The following is a 16,643-nucleotide window of genomic DNA, read 5'->3' on the forward strand; positions in this document are numbered from 1 at the left end:
AAATCACTGCTGCAACACACTGTCACTTGGCATTGGCACACAGCGTCTCCACACACCTACATAACTGTTTTATAAAATGCTCAGCCTGGCAGGATGCCATCCCAGAGGATAAATTAATAATAAGCCACATATACAGACACGAAATACTCAGAATTGCATAACAGTTCCAGAGATGAACAATCCATATCAAGTTAGGAAAAACTACTCTGTTTCAGATCCCCTGTCAATGGGCACATTCCTACTTTGTGCTGCCAATATTTGCTGGATTTAGTGTAGCATGGATTGGATGTGACTCATGGTAAAACAGGCAAACCCTGCCCAAACTAGAAGCATCCCATTTAGTGTGTTGAAAAGGCACCAAATTAGCTATTTCCTCAACATTTGCATAATTTTTTTTGCATGAAACACGCTTCAGGGTGTATTCCCTCTCTCAATCTTCTGATTTATTAATCTTCATGGCATGGGCATAATTATTTTCATGGTTCTGCCATGGTTTCTGCAGGCAATAAGCATCACCACGTCTAAACAATTATATCACCTTCTTCTCTTGCTTCCTCTGTAGCCTCTCAAAGCCAGTGCTCTCCTCCTTTTGGCAAAGCCTGATTTCCTCCTTTCTGCTCCCAACCCACCTGAAAGGAAAGGGATTAAGATGGAGACAGTTGTGCTGGCTGCAAGTCTGGCTGTGTGGTGAGGAGAGACGGGATGGCTGCGAAGTTCCCACAAAGTGGAGGCTCCTTCCAGACAGGGCTTCTACTTGGCACCCTCCAGACACAGGGGTGGAAAGGCAGGAACAGCCAAAAGCAGCTTCAGTCTCCTCTGTCAGGGCAAGGAAGGTGATTGTAGAAGGCCTGGAGAGAGAGAATGCTCTACCCAAGGGATTCAGAGTCAGTTTCTGCAAAGGGTGTTTTAGGTATTGCCAGTAGAAAAAGCCCCACACCCCCATGGCCTCACACTGTGCACATTTTCCTGTAGCTTCTTTCTTCAGGTGTCCCTGGTTGAGGTGCTGGGAGCTGAAATGATCTCCTCAGGAACTATCTGAGGAGCAGGGACACAGGTGAGGTCCCTCACTCTTTGCCCCCATCTGACTACGTGGACAGGTCCTCCTCCTTCTGCTGGGCTGGCCTTTCAGCCTCCACACCACAGTGCTGGCAGGGTCTCCAAATGGTCTCTGTCAACCAACTTCAGCCCGGTTCTTAATCGATTTTATGATGTTTTCTGTCCTGGGGCCGAGCCATGGGTTTGACTCCAGGTGGGTGTCAGATTCCCTGAGTTTCTCCAGCTCTTGGGGATGAGTCTTGTTTGAGCATTTCAACCTATCAATGCCTGCTTGGAGAAGCCAGCCCATGCCTGCTGGCAAGGAGATTGTTTCAGAGCCCTGTTTTGTGAATGTCTCCTGCCTGGACCTGCTGGACAAGGGAAAACAGGGGACCAAGTGGGCTCCTTGTGCTTTGCCCCAAATAGGAATCAGACCAAGAAATGAATGCACAGTGATGCCTGTGCCTAGAACACCCCAAAATTACACACTTGGAGTAATCAGAGCTCTCTTTATCACCGAGGGAAAAAAAAAAATTCACATATTGGCTAAAAGCCGAGTCGCAGTGCTGGCAGCCGGTGTCTGCTGATGCCAAAGGAGCCTGGCTGGCACTAACCGGCTGCATTCCCATCCAGAGAGCCAAACTTGCACCCAAAATCAGAGCAGGCATGCAGGCAGCAGAGCAGGGGACTCTGATCCCACTTAGCACACAGCAAACACGAGTTATTCTAGTGGATTTCTTCCAAGCTCCTGCCAATAATGCTAAAATCATAATCTGGCTTCTAGTCATTGCTCGGTTCCAGGGCTGTGGAAATATTTTCTGCTTGCTGCTGGGTGAGCTCTCCTCACTCTGCCTGTCATGGGGATGTTTTTGCCCCTCACAGCAGTGCTCAGGAGAAGATTGTAGACATAAAAGAGAAACAGAATTAGAGCCGTTACAATAAAAAAAGCCAGCTCCTCTCTGTGATTTTTATCACAGGCAGACAGCAAACCCACACAGCTGGGTGCTGGTGTCTGCCCAGCCTGGCAAGAGCAGGGAAGGGCTGCTCTGGGCCAGGTGCCTACCTGTGCTGGCTGTGGAGGGGAGCAGGGTAGGAGAGGACATAGTCTCAAGCTACGTCAGGGAAGGTATAGGTTGGATATTAGGAAAAAAGTTTTTCACTGAAAGAATAATAAAGTACTGGAATGCTCTTCCCAGGGAGGTGGTAGAATCATCATCTCTGGATGTGTTTAAAAAAGACTGGACATGGCACTTGGCGCTATAGTCTAGTTGAGGTGTTGGGGCATGGGTTGGACTCAATGATCTTAGAGGTCTTTTCCAACCTGATTATTCTGTGATTCTCTGATTCTGTGAGAGCACGGGCTGCAGCAGGGCCTGGCAAGCAGCAGCCCCCAGAGAGCTCCTGTGGTGGCTGCTGACACAGCTCCCAGCCAGCCCTGCTCAATCCTGTGCCAGCTGGATGTGCCAGCCCATCCTCAGGACCCAGGGGATGGAGCTGTGGTGTCCAGGCTGCTCAGTGGGGTGGACAGTGGGAGGTGTGTGATCCTTGCCCAATGTGCAAAACTCTCCTGACCCTGTGGGCATTTCTCTTCAGAAAGAGAGGCAATGGCATCAAACTGCACCAGGGGAGGGTCAAGTTGAACACCAGGAAGAATTTCTTCATGAAAAGGGTTGTCAAGCATTTGAACAGGCTGCCCAAGGAAGTGGTGGATTCAACATCCCTGGAAGTGCCCAAGAAATGAATGGCAGTGGCACTTGGTGCTACGGTTTGGTTTGGCGAAAGGTTTTACTCAATGATGTCAGAGGTCTTTTCCAACTTTAATGATCCTCTAATTCTGCAGTGTTTGAGTGCACAGGGTGCCTGGTCCCAGCATCTTCCTCCCTTGAACTGTTTCCTACTACCTCTCACCCAGGGCTGTACCCTCACAGTGCCAAGGCCAGAGCTTTAGTGCAGGTAAAACCTGCCCTGAGGGTTTTGCATCAGCATTCAGCCCTGGCCATGCTCAAATCACACCAAGTCTGGCTGTCACTCATGCTGAGGGATCCGAGCTCCTCTTCCTGCCTCTCTGAGCTGGAGGGGTCAGGCTCAGACCCTGTGCACACTCCAGGAATAAAACTGGCTCTGCTTCACCTTGTGGCAGGCTGTTCCCTCTCCTCCTGAGACCAGACAACCCTATTAGTGGCAAATGTCCTCGTTGTCATTGGTGCCAGGCAAATCTGCCCTTGGGCACCATTTGGGCAAGTGGCTCCAGGGCCACCTACTCCAGAGGCTTTCTCCTGCTAATTTTGCTGGCACAGTGTGTACTCAGACAGGTCAGGTAGCTGTAGGGCTGTCCCCAAAGCCTGTCTAAGTGCAACGGCTTGCACCTGGGTTGGGATTCTTGACAGGGAAATGAGTTTCCATGCCATTAGCCAACAAACTCAGAACAAATCGCGTCCCCTCGTGCTAGACATCTTGTGCTTCAGGCTGAAGGAGACCTCTGAGGACAAATGCAGGGGAGGACACAGAGTGATAGTCAGCTCTGCAATGTGCTGCTTTAGAGAGGAATGAGAAACAATCCCATGTATGAGTGACCCCCACCAGTGCCCCCAGTACTTGCTGTCCCTGTGTGACTTTGCTGAGACAGGAGACCAAGGGTCCTCCAGCAGCAGCAGCAGCTGCTCAACACAATTCGCAGAGCAGGGAAGCAGTTGTGAAAGAGTTTGGGAAGAATAAAAACCCAGTTGGAAACTTCACTACCAATATTTATGACGCAGAGCCAAAGGCTCTCATCAGGATTTGGTAAGACAAAGTCCTGTAGTCTCCCTCATGAGAGGGCTGGGGACCTCAGCTGGTTTCTCTCCCAAGGCGTGACGCCAGGCGTCTTGCACGGTTCCCAGTTTCCATGTGCCTTTGCTCATGTTTGCAGGCTTTTGAGAGTTGCAAAATCTCCCCTTCCACCGTCATCCCAAGGAGGGTGGACACTAGCACTGTTCCCAGCCCCAGGGTCAAATTGCTCAGCCTTTGAAGATATTTCCTTGGAGTCCTTGAGCCTGAGTTTCTTGGCCTCTTTGAAGTTTCCCCTTGATGTTAGTGCATCTCTGGGTGACTCAGTTCCCTCCCTCTCCCAGTGAGATCAGACCTTGTTTGCCAGCTTTGTCTTATATCCCCCTGCTCAGATATGTGGTCTTGGGCCACTGAGTTCAAGGGCACTGAATTTATGACAGACTCTGCATGCACCAGCATCATTTCATTGCTTCTTTTCGGTAGCACATTTCCCTGGTGCAGGGGTCTTTGAGGCATCCCTGCTTTCTGGAGGTGAAATTCTACGGCCCAGCTTCATAGGTCCCAGGACTCCTACCAACCATGAAAACCCTCATTTGCTCCCAGTTTTGCTGTGTGGGACTGAAATGAGTATGAGAGAGACAAAACACCTCTCCTAAAATCATGAGGAAAATCCCTTTGACCTTTTTATTCCTCCTTCAGGAATGACTCCTTTGCTCCTGGAGAACTTTTCCAGCTGCAGTTGTCTCCCGAGGGCTGTCGTGGTCACCTTCAACATGAGGAATCAGCCTCGAGCTCTTCACACTGCCCAAGGCTGGCATGAGCTGCACGTTGGGTTTTGTTGTCCATCCTGCAGCCACAATGAGCATGCAGAGCTCACAGCCACACAGAGCCAGGTTTAAGGGGAGTTGCTCTTATCTGACATCCATTGATTTGGGCCTTTCATCTGGGAAGGAATTTGCTGCAGGTCACAGGAAGCCAATGGATAGTTCCACAACCCTCATCATATCCCAGTCTGGCAGCGTAAACCTCTCAGGCATGTTTTTCACCAATGCAGATGTTTGTGCACTTCTGGACAAGGAAACCAGTCCCTCAACTCAGTCTCCTTACACCCACTGACCCCTGAAACCTGGAATCTTTTTTGGAAAAAGCAAGGATTTAAATGCTAACAGCCAGAGGGCAGAAAGCAGAGCCCATCCCTAACTCTGCTGGCACTGCTGGAATCATGGAGTGAGAAGGATGAGATGGGGAAACCCAAGGTAAACAGGCTCATATTAGTGCTGGTATCCCAAGCCAGCAGTGGCTCTGCTCCCACATGAGAGTAACCCTCCCTGGGCTGGGGAGCTGGGCTGCCTGTGGAGCTACAACAAAGGATTCAGATGTGTTTCCTCTTGGAACAGGATGAAGCGAACTGTCTGCAACCCCATCCAGTGGGCAGGTTGTCGTCCCCCCTCTCCCTGCCTCCCTCCAGAGAAGCAGCTCTGCTTCTCATCCACATCCACCCCCCCCTTTGAAAGCCAAGCTTCCTGCTCTGGGCTATTTCTGACCTCCAGAGCCAGGCTGCCAAGCGCTCAAGGATGAGCTTGCCAAGTGGAGCTGGTGGGGCAGGGCAGGGACCTGAGGTGCCGGGGGGTCCTTGAAACAACTTTTCTCATTGAAGCAAGGCAAGATCACAGAATAATAGAATGGTGTGGGTAGGAAGGGACTTTAAAGATCATCTACTTCCAGCTCTCAAGATGCTTTCCTGGTCAGCTGTGTCCAAGCAGACAAAGTTCTCTCACCCCCGTCCCAAGGCAAACAAGGAATTGCCAGATTTTGACCCTCATTTTCAGATGTTCTGGTGTTTCTGCATGTGCATTTATTCCCTCCTATTCACACGGATGTATAACCAGGCAGCAGCTGTAATGTAATACCAGAGTCCTGTATATAACTCTGAAAACACCACTGGAGCAGCCCTATTATCGTGAGACCAATCTGAGCAGGAAATATTATCATTACCAGGGGGCATTATTTTTTCCAATCACACTTCATATCAGTTGTCATCAAACCCTGTGTTTTATATAGTGTTACAATAGCCACAGTTGCCATGAATTGTCTCTGGATGGACTGTAAGTATTAAAAACAAAATAAGAAGCATATGTTGGAATGTCTGAAACTAGCAGACAAAACTCAAGGCTTTGACAACGTTACGGGTTTTTTGGAAGGAGCCAGATTTTAGCAATAACATTCCACTTTTGTGAGTCTACCCACCAGCATCTAACCTGCCCTATAACATCTCACTCGAGTTTACAATTTCCTTCACCTCCTGTTCCTCTGTAATGTAAACTCTCTGGCTTTTCTCGAACGTGTGGCTTGGAAGAGGAATAGCTCCAGCCTCTCAGGTGCCAACTGGAAATCTTCCTTCGCAGTGCATGAGCAAGAAAAATGTACAATCTAAGGAAAGTGCTCATCCATAGCTCACTTTTTTCCCCCCTGCTCCTGTTCTAGCTGTAGCAAAATGTCAAAGGCATGATGCACACATTCCTTTGAAGCCATTCCATCGCCTGATGATCCATTTTGCTTACGAAAGGAATGTACGCTCGGTGCTGGGATTTTTGTTGGAAGGCCTCAGCAGCCATGGAATAGCTGCAAGGAACACTGCCAGGTTTCCCCCCCTTCCCTACACATTCCAAAACATCCATCCAGCGAGCAATAAATAGCAAAAAAATATTAATTACCCAAAGGAAGAATTCTCTCCTGAACAAATATTGGCTTTGTGACAAGAAGGAGCTTGTGAAATGTGTGTTTGCCTACCAAGCCCACTCAGTCTATTTCTGATTCCCAAAGAACATAATGACCTGTGTGCCAGATTTTATTTGGGCTTTTTTTTTTTTTTTCATGGCCAGCAAGAACTGTAACAAACATTCAGGAGGGAAAACACTCCATTGTTGCTTTTGGTCTTATGGTGGGTTTTGTTCTCTGCTTTTAACTGTGCTTCACTTCTGGAGCTGCAGAGAAAAAAGCCCCTGTTATTCTTTTTTAACTTATTCACCAGTTCTCCCAGCTTTTCCTGAATTCATTTACTGCTTGAAAGTGTTCAGTAAATGAGCTTGAGAGAAATCAGTTTGGAGCTATTATATACCACACACAAACACAGAAGCACATGCTTACTTATATATAATATGTATATATATAAAAGTACTTTTATATATATATATATATATATATATATATATATATATATTTTCACAGTTACATAAGTAGGGGCTTGATCCTGGGGCCACATGGGTTAATTTAAAAAGTATAAATATATAAAAGCCTCCAATCCACACTCCAAAGCAAAAATGATGGTCTCCATCCTGTGCAAAGTGCTGTGCACAAGGGTCAGTCTTTGAAGAACTTGCTGCAAATGAAGGTGTGTGGCTGATTTTTTTGACCCTGTGGCAAACCCCACCCACCCTCGTCCCTGCCAGCCAGCCTGCAGGAGCTCAGCTCCCGGAGCTCCTGCAAAGCAGGAGTTGTGGTGAGCATGAGAGTGGCTGGACTGGGCCAGAGGAAAGGTCCAGCCTGCCCAGAACGCAGCAGAGCCCAGCAGAGATGGCTGGGGATGGTGGGAGGGATGCAAATGCTGTCCCCAGGGTCTGCCCCAGCCTCAGCCTTTCTCAGCTCAGGGGCTGCCTGAGCTGAATGTGGGGTTTCTGTGTTTAAAAGCCCATTGCCTTTGACTTCTCCAATCTCCCTTGGACCTACAAACTGAGAGGTTTTCTGCAGACTGGGAGGGAAGGAGAACTGGGAAAAGGGGATGTTTCTGCTCCCACTTTGGCTTGCTGGATGCAACTCCCTTCTGCCAAAAGTAGTGTAGGTCACCCTGCTGCAAAACTCCCCTGGCATTTCCCCAGCAGGTCCCACAACCTTCACAGGCGACTTCCCTTCGAAACAGGCTCAAATCTTGTGGTCTAACAGGAGCTAAAATACCATGTTGGCATTTGCTCCTTGCTTCATTTGTTTTGGGGCTATTCTTTTGGGAAAACAAACAAACAAACGTCCATAAAAACATCCCCTGGACAGGCCTTGGAGAAAACCAGGAGGGAGTTCAGGTCTGTGTAGCCCCAGGGCTTGGTAACCACAGTCCCAGGACATGGAATGCCACCCCTCTCCTGCAGAACAGCACAGCAGTGACATTTTGGAGTTTAAGTAAAATGATGGCAGCCTTCCTGAAAGCAAAGCCTGCTTCAAAACACTCAGAGGAGACCACCCAGAGAAGACATGCCTGGAGTTCCCTGTGAGCAAATCTCTTACATCCTAAGCTATCCCTCATCTAAGTTGCCCAAGGCAGGACAAGATCCATTCATAGGTTGTGCCCTTCCCTGCTGAGGGGAGCTGGTTGTATTGTAAAGGCAGTCAGCAGTTAAGAGCAGTTACACAGAATTATTTATCCACATAGGGATCTTTTCATGAACAGAATAGTAAATCTTTTCATTCAAGAATTTTTAGACAAAAGCTATTTGTTAATGTGACATTTTTCAGCTGTATCAGTGCAAACATCCATCCATTTGGTTTTTCACACACAGAAAACTTCTTTCTTGCTGTTTGCAAAAAAAAAAAAAGACAGGGACGGTGAATGAAAACGGAACGTATTTTTGTTGTTGCTGTTGTTTGGGGTATGTTTTGCTGGAAAATAAAAAAATAAAGGTTAAAATAAGATGATGCTGTGAGTCTTTAATTTAGGGGAAAGGTCATTTTTAACCATCTAAAATCACTTGATTCAGTAAGTGTTGCCCAGATCCAGTGTCATGCTTTGCTAATCAGATTCCAGGAGGCATTCAGCACAGTAAATCACACTGCCATGTCTTATCAGCCAAACTAAACATTGTGGTTCCACCACGAGGAACATCACAACTGGCTCTCCTCAGCTGGCTCTGGTAGGACCCTGAGCAATGCTGCTGGGTTTTGGGGACGTGCAGAAAAGAGGAGCAAAAAGACGGGAGACTAGGAAAGGGGTTGAAAAGGTCAGTAGCATTCACTGGGATTCTTCAGGGCTGAGATGCACCCAGCTTTATCTTCCCTTCCTCACCTTTCCCACAGTGGCTGTCTAATGGGAGGGATGCCATCCTCTCTGCTTGTCATGTTTGCTCTGTATTTGTGCTTTGGAGTTACAATTTCAGATCACTGTCTTTTTTTTTCCCCCCCTGTGCTTGTCTACCCTTTCAACAGGATTCTTTTCCCCTCCACCAGCAGACGTGAGAGTGGATTATAAAGTGATTCATCTGGAAAAACTGAAGGAAATGAAACAAACAATTGATTAAATTGTTTTCTGCATAAAAAATTCCAAATTCTGGCTTGAATTTCTACAGCTAGAATACCACCCGGGGAATTACGTGCAGTTATCTCCAACTGCTGGGTATTCATCCTTCCTCCTAGTGTGTTTCTCTGATCATCAGTGGGCTGTAGCAGAAGATAAATTTCTTTCAGTTTGATGCTATTCCTGGGGCTTCTGTGGCGTTCCCACACAAAACTTTAATTGTCATAAACACCTTGAGATTTGCTGCGCATAAAGAAATGAACTGATTTGATAAACAACAGTCATCGCACCAAAGTAAGCACAGACTTGATTTCTATCATGCAAAGTCAGATGTGGTGTCAGAGTCAGAATAGCAAACAGGAGGTTTCATGGGAAAGGCTGCTTGTTTGCAGCAGGTAGGATGCCTTTGAATATTTCGGGTGTGACTCATTCGGCGAGAGGAGACACCCAAATTGCCCATCTGAGCAAGTCTCCCCAGTCTCCCTTTGCATCACTGGAGATCTCATCAGGCAAGACTGGGACTCCTTCACAAGCAGGCACCTAAACCTGGCTTGGTGTCCTGTGCTCTCAAGCCTGACCATGGCAGTGTCCCTGTGGTGATGCCTTGCCAAGGCTGGCCTAGAACAGAGGCTAGACAGAGCTAAAGAATAAAGTAGGGATTTATTAGGAGGCCTCAATGGATCCACCTTGGGCAGCACAAGAGCCCAGCCAGGGCTGCACCCAAGATGAACCAAAATGGTCACAGAAAATGGATGCCTGGTCATGAGGTGTCTCTCACTTTTATAAGTTCTGCTCTATTTGCATATTGGAGCTAATTGTCTAATTACAGCTCCAGCCCATGAAGTCCCATCCTTCTTGTTTTTTTTCTCTTTGGTTGTTTGTGCTCTTGGGCCTGAGATTTGGATCATTTGTCCTTGGTGCCCATCTGGAGAAGGAATTGTTTTGTCTACGTACTCTGTGAAGAGAGTTTACTATCCCTTATCTGAAGCCCAGACCCACACACTAAAGCAGCACAGAATCTGAAAAGCATAAAAGCTAAAACCTGAGGCATCAGTGGCTGGCAGAGGCGCTGGGCTGTAATGCATAATGAGGTGAATGGTTTGTTTCATGTTGGAGCAAATTCTAGAGTTCTGGCCTGCTGCAGGGCATGTTAACAGCAGAAATGATAAACCCAGACCTTGTGCCTCTGCAGGAACAAAGCTCTTGGTTCTGTGTCAGGTTTAACCCCACCCAGATCTGTGTTCAGTGTGAGCTTTCTCATTTGATGCAATGCATTTGTGAACACCTGGTGGTTTTTCATGTTCTCATCACTAAAGAGGTTGCACCTTCACCTTGCTTGGGCTGCATGCAAAGCCTTGACTCTGCAAGGAAGATTTGGCCAAAATCTGACTGTCCTTGGCCAAACCTTGAGTTGGCAGCTGGGTTTCTTCGGGGTAAGATATTCCCCTGCCTGGTGCTGGTGTCCAGCTGAGTGGGGATCAGAGATTGTCTTCTCAGCACAGCTTGGGCACGGGGGAAGGACAGACCTCCTAAAATACAGACTCATGAAACCATACAATGGTTTAGGTTGGAAAAGACCTTTCAGATTGTCAAGTCCAGCAGTGCCAAGTCCACCACTAAACCCTGTCCCTCAGCATCACAGCTACACATCTTTTATGCACCTTTAGGGATGATTACTCCACCACTGCCCTGGGCAGCCCCTCATGATACCTGACAACAGTTTCAGTGAAGAATTTTTCCTTATATCCAATCTAAACCTCCCCTGGTGCAACTTGAGGCCATTTCCTTCTTGTATTAGACAGCCATGGACATGGGGAAGGTGAGGACATGGAGCCAAGGCCAGATGGATCTCTACCAAAGGATTAATTCCTCTGCTCCACAAGCTTCAAAGGGAATAACATCTTGTTTTGCCAGCAGAAAAACATCTCTTTTTGGCCAAGGCAGTCCTGTGAACCTCCTGGAGTAGTCAGGAGTTGCAAGGCAGAGCAGGTCTGGTTTAGCTGAAAGATAAATCACCATTCCCAGCTGGCCCCTGGAGCTGTCAGTAGCCTTCATTTCCAACAAAATGTCCAGTTTTCACCCATGCACTGCTTTGAAATCCACCAAAATGAACCCACCACAATTTCCACCTCCTGCTCTTCTTGCGTGGGGATAATCTGTGTTTGAGCTGCACAAAGGCCTCAGGTGTGGCATGTATTTTCTCCTGCTAAGGCAGAGAAAGATTGTCTATCCTCGTGTCCTGCATCCTCTAACACAATGTGGTGTCACTAATGATGAACCTGAAATTCATGTAGCATCAGACTTGAACCTGAAATTCATGTAGCATCAGACTTTCTAAAACCCAGTCTTTTTATTCTGAGTAGATATGGGGTTATTATTCTGAGTAGATATGGGGTTTTTTATTCTGAGTAGATATGGGGTTATTTTGCTGCTGGGTTGGGTTTTTTTGTGGTTTTTTTTTTAAATTTTTTGGTTGGTTTTTTGTTTGGTTTTGTTTTGGTTTTCTTTTTGGTTTTTTTTGTTTTGTTTTTTTTTTTTTTTTTGTTTTTTTTTTTTTTTTTTTGTTTTTTTTTTTTTTTGTTTTGTTTTTTTGGGGTTTTTTTTAAGCAAAAGAAACCCTAACCCATTGAAAAACGTTGGAGGGAAATTGCAAATGTTATGCTTGTCTGAACAGGAGTCACTCTGGGAAACACACTACAGACATACTCATTTCTGAGAGGTTCCTCCCACCTTCCCCCCCATCCTGTGTGTAACTCAGACAAGGAATGTTCTGGTTTAGCTTATTCCCATCTTCTAATGCACACACACTGCTTATCAGAGATGCACTAGTTAAGGTGGAGGAAATTAAGGTGACCTCTACTAGTACAGGTCTTTATGCAATTTGAGATGGTCATTAGTCACATATCTTGGCATGCAGTGAATTAAGGGCTCTGACTTACAGAGTATCTCAGACCTTTTGTTTTGTATTTTGCTCTCCTTTGTGTGGCTGAACACCCAAGAAGGTTGTTTTATTCATCTGACTTAAAAACTGATTGCTTTGTATAATTTAAAACAATAATATACAATTTAAAAATCTGTATGTCTTCTCTGGCTCTTCTGGCTAATTATGTGTGAAAAGTCCTTCCAGACTTGGTGGGAAAAATGTTTCTCAGCTATTAATCAAGCCATTGATTTAGGAATTTTGCTCAGGGAAAGAACTTAGCTCTCATGCAGGGAAAGGATCATAAATCTGCGAGAGGAAGAACTTCTGGGGCTCTGTTACTCATCCTCTTCCTGCCTGTGTGAATGGAGTGACTTTTGCAGACCAGATGCAGCAGCCAGCACCAGAGAGTGGCAGGGAAATCCCTTCTTCCCTCTTGGCATGAAGGAGACACAATTTGAACAAGTTTGGCTGCAGCCAAGGAGGAAAAGGCAGAAAACAAGTTTTGAAAAAGTAAGATTTTTATCCAGAGGTAAAAATCACCTCTGGGCTCTGCAGTTGTGTTGACACACAGAAAATGGACAGCAGAAAATGCTGCTGTTCATAGAAAGTCCTGGGCTGGAAGGGACCCACAAGGATCATTGAATCAAACTCCTGGCACTGCCTGGGAACCCCCAAGGGTCACACTGTGTGCCTGAGAGCATTTCCCAAGCAATTCTTGAGCTCTGTCAGGCTTGCTGCTGTCACCACTGCCCTGGGGAGCCTCTTGCAGTGCCCAGCCACCTTCTGGGTGAAGAACCCTTCCCAATTAAAGTGCTGGGACACCCACACTTGTACCACACGTGGATTTAAACACTGCTCAATGAGATGCCACCACACTTCCCTTTGCAACACACCTGGACCCACAGCACCATCCTAACCCCAAGGCTTCCCAGACCACTTCCTCCTCCTCCTCCACCCCTCACCCCACCCTGGCCAGGGCTTTCACCAAGGCTGAGGTGCCCCTGGGGACAAAAACCCTGCAGAAAAACTCAGTAACTGCAGAAAGGAGCAGCCAGGAGTTGTGGGGAAGGTCCTGAATTTGTGCCTGAATGGCTAAAAAGGGCTGTGCACAGCTGATTTGGGTGAGTTATCTCGCTGTTAAACAAATCTTCCTGTTTGGGAAACATTGCTCAAGAGCAAAGGGGTCAGTAATTGCTTTTAGAAGCTGCTTTTTTTGTGTGGGCTTACACACTTTTTGCCTCTGTCCTAAGAAGCACAACTCCCACTGACTTACTAGAAATATTAAGAACTAGTGACTCAATTTCTAAGAATAATTTTGGGTGTTTCTATTTATAGGTATCAGCCCTAAGCTCAAAAGCACTGGCAACACCCAATCATCTATTTTTCCATTATGCTTTGATATCTCTCTGAAATAGCCTGGAAACCAACACTTTCCACTGTTCCTTGTCTCTGGATATCTGCACTTTCCAAACCAGATAGCTCACAGCACTCGAAGGCTCGGGAAGGGACACCAGCCATCAACTATTTTCAGGAAGTGCCTGGAAGCCCAGCTTAAAATAGAAATGGAGATGCTGGTGGACAGATGCAGAGTTGTCCTTCTGTGGTGGATTAAAGACATTAAAGAGCATTTCTGAGGGGCAGTTGGTGGGCTGGAAGTGTCACTGGTGGAAAGGGTGTGGGTAAAGGAAGTTTTTTTAATAGGGCTGAGGATGGAGAGGCAGAAGATGGAGAAGGAAAGGATGGAAGCGCAAGGCAGGGAACACAGAGGTGGAGGTTGGAAAGACAGGGGATGGATAAGAAAACTTGAAATTATTTCAACTTGTGGCAACCAAAGTACCTTCAAAAACGTCCCCAAAGATGAATAATCAGACCCTCTCCAATCACTTTTGACTGCACTTTTCAAATGTAACCCATGATTTTTAGAGGAAAGACAGAATCATAGAATTTTTCCAGCTAAGGTTGGAAAAGCTCTCTGAGATCAATGAATCCCACCCTGAACCCAGCACTGCCAAGGTCACCACTAAACCCTGTCCCTGAGTGCCACATCTCCATGGCCTTTAAATCTCTCCAGGGATGGTGACTCCACCACTGGCAGTTGCCACACACCAATAAATTTGGGCTAGAAAGTCACTCTTGAGCATTTAGACAAAGAAATCAGTGGTGCATACCTGTAACCAAATAATGAAAACAGACACCTACAGGATTTAAAAACCCTGCAGAAAGAAGAGAGATCTTCTTGTTACAGGAATCTCCCAAGCCATTTAGTGTCCATTTTTTTAGGATTATAACACAACACTCTTGCTTTGGGGCACTTGCTTTAGGGCAAAAAACCTGCTTGCTCATGTTTATTTTGCAGAGGGTGATCCCACTGGGAAGGTGTTGGGGCAGGGATGGGCTGGAGTCCCCCTCCAAGGTGCCCTGCACGGCATCCCCACAGCCCCAGCCATGGCCAGCTCACCGAGGGGAGCCTACAGCAGGAACCCTGAGCGTTCTCTTCCCTTCCTCCGAGCTGCCCCGGGCTCGGGGTGAGAGCAGGATGCCGGATGTCAGCCGTGACTCATTCTCTGGGAAACTGAGCGTGGTGTGGCTTTCTGAGGAAAGAACCCATGAGTAAGGGCTTTTTATTTTCCCCTCACTTTATTCCCCTCATCTCCTTTTTTTTTTTTTTTCTCACCATTTTTTTTTTTTTTTTTTAATTTTTCAAGGGGAATTGGGCAATGCAGAACAGGTTTCATCAGTTTGTCAGGAAAGAAGGGCACTGTAAAAGCCACAGTGCTTCCCCCTCGCTCAGAAGCCACAGAGTTTAAAGCTGTGGTTTGGGGGGGGGGGGTGTTGCTTTCACAGGTTATAAAAGCTCATTTTGAACAAAAAATAAAAAACAAAATAAAACACAGTTGTTTCTCTGAAGTTGTCTCTCCTGAAAGGGTGGATTTGAACAATATTGTTTTAATCAAGTGTTTGGCTGCTGCAGGATGTCATAAGGAGGCTGGGATACACATGGATCAAAACAGGTTTGAACCAGCTTTGCAAAACCAATGATGTGTATTTCCTTATAGGGCTTCAATATTTATTTTTTTTCTTACCAGTTCTGCTTAATTACTGGCTTAGATGGCAAAACCAGTCCATCTCTGATTTTTAGGAGAGATGAAACAAACCTTCCAGTAACAGCACCTCCCTGCCACACCAGGTGCTGTGAACCTGTTGCTATTAGGAATTATTAGTCATGTAGAGACTGTCAGTGGCCCTAACATGCCTGGATGGGTTATGCTTTTTTGTTGGATAATTTTTTCATCCAATAATTTAAAATCAATAATAATAAAAAAAAAACCAAACACCCAAACATAAACCACACAAGACTTTTTAATTATAAACAAAACCAATAACAAAATTCTTAAACTTTCAATTTTTCCAACTATCATCTCAACAGATTATAATAAAAAACTAATAATTTCAACTCTTACTTACAATACTCCAATACTAATTAAACCGAAACCAACTTTTTGTGGGGTATCCTCTGCTCAACACCCTCTCTGAGCATCCTCCTGCCATCAGCCAGCCAGCCTGACCCAGGGGCTGTGTTCTCACTGCTCCTGGGCACAGTGACACGAGTTAGCACTGTCCTAACCCTCACACAAACTCATTTTGGTGAGCCAGCAGCCCCAAAGCTGGGAGGAAAGTGGACTCCAAAAGGGGCAGTGCTTGGTGTCATGGGGAAGGCTGGTGGGACCTGGCATCTTCTGCCAGCAGGGAGGGTCTCAGAGGTGATGTGAGCCCACAGCCCTGCCCACGGTGAGCTGGGGTCCTGCCAAAGAGCCCTCCCAGTGGCATTTCCCAGAAACAAAGCAGAAAGACAAGAAAAAGTCCACCAAGTTTTCTAATAGGTGCAGGAAGGCTGGGGTAGGTATCCCACCTACTCACATAGCACCCAAAGAAAGGGTTAAAAATAAAAGGGAAGGAGTCAGGGCTGGGGGGACATCCCTGGGACAGGAGAGCTTCAGTTAATGGGTCTGGGGAGTGGGACTGGGACAATATCCCCCCCAAAAAAGTACCCAGCTTTTGCAGGAGAGGTCACCCCCCCCGGCAGGGCTGGCACAGAGGTGGTTAAGGTTGGTGCAGGTGTTTCCCTGTAATGGGCACTGTCAGGTGCCTTTGCAGCCTTGCTGACCATCTGGTTACCATAAAGAATGGTTTATGGGATCTCATCCTGGCTTCTGATGACTATAACATAAGTATTGAGGGCCTGCAAGGTACAGCTTCATAAAAATAACAGCTTAATAATGAGAATGAATTTCCCCTTCCAGAACAGGGCAAATTCAGGTGTATTTTCCCCTTTCATTAGGATTGTAAAATGGGACAAAAGAGACCCAGTCATCTAGGAGGGAAAAAAAAACCCCACAATCCCACAAACTTCTTAGAACTTAAGCAAGGTGCAAGCACATCTAACAGCTGTCTGCAGGACAGGAATGAATGCCAGCTTCTGACATGAAGAAGGGGAAACTGAGGCACAGAGGTGTGAAAGAGCTGGAACAGCATCATCCAGGCAGCCAGTGGTCAGCACAGGAACCTCAGTTCTCATTTGCTCCTGCAATCCTGTAAGTAAAGACATCAGCACAGCAACCCAAGGGTTGTCACCTTTTATCA

The sequence above is a fragment of the Motacilla alba genome, chromosome 2, assembly GCF_015832195.1.
Source record: "Motacilla alba alba isolate MOTALB_02 chromosome 2, Motacilla_alba_V1.0_pri, whole genome shotgun sequence".
NCBI classification, from domain to species: Eukaryota; Metazoa; Chordata; class Aves; order Passeriformes; family Motacillidae; genus Motacilla; species Motacilla alba.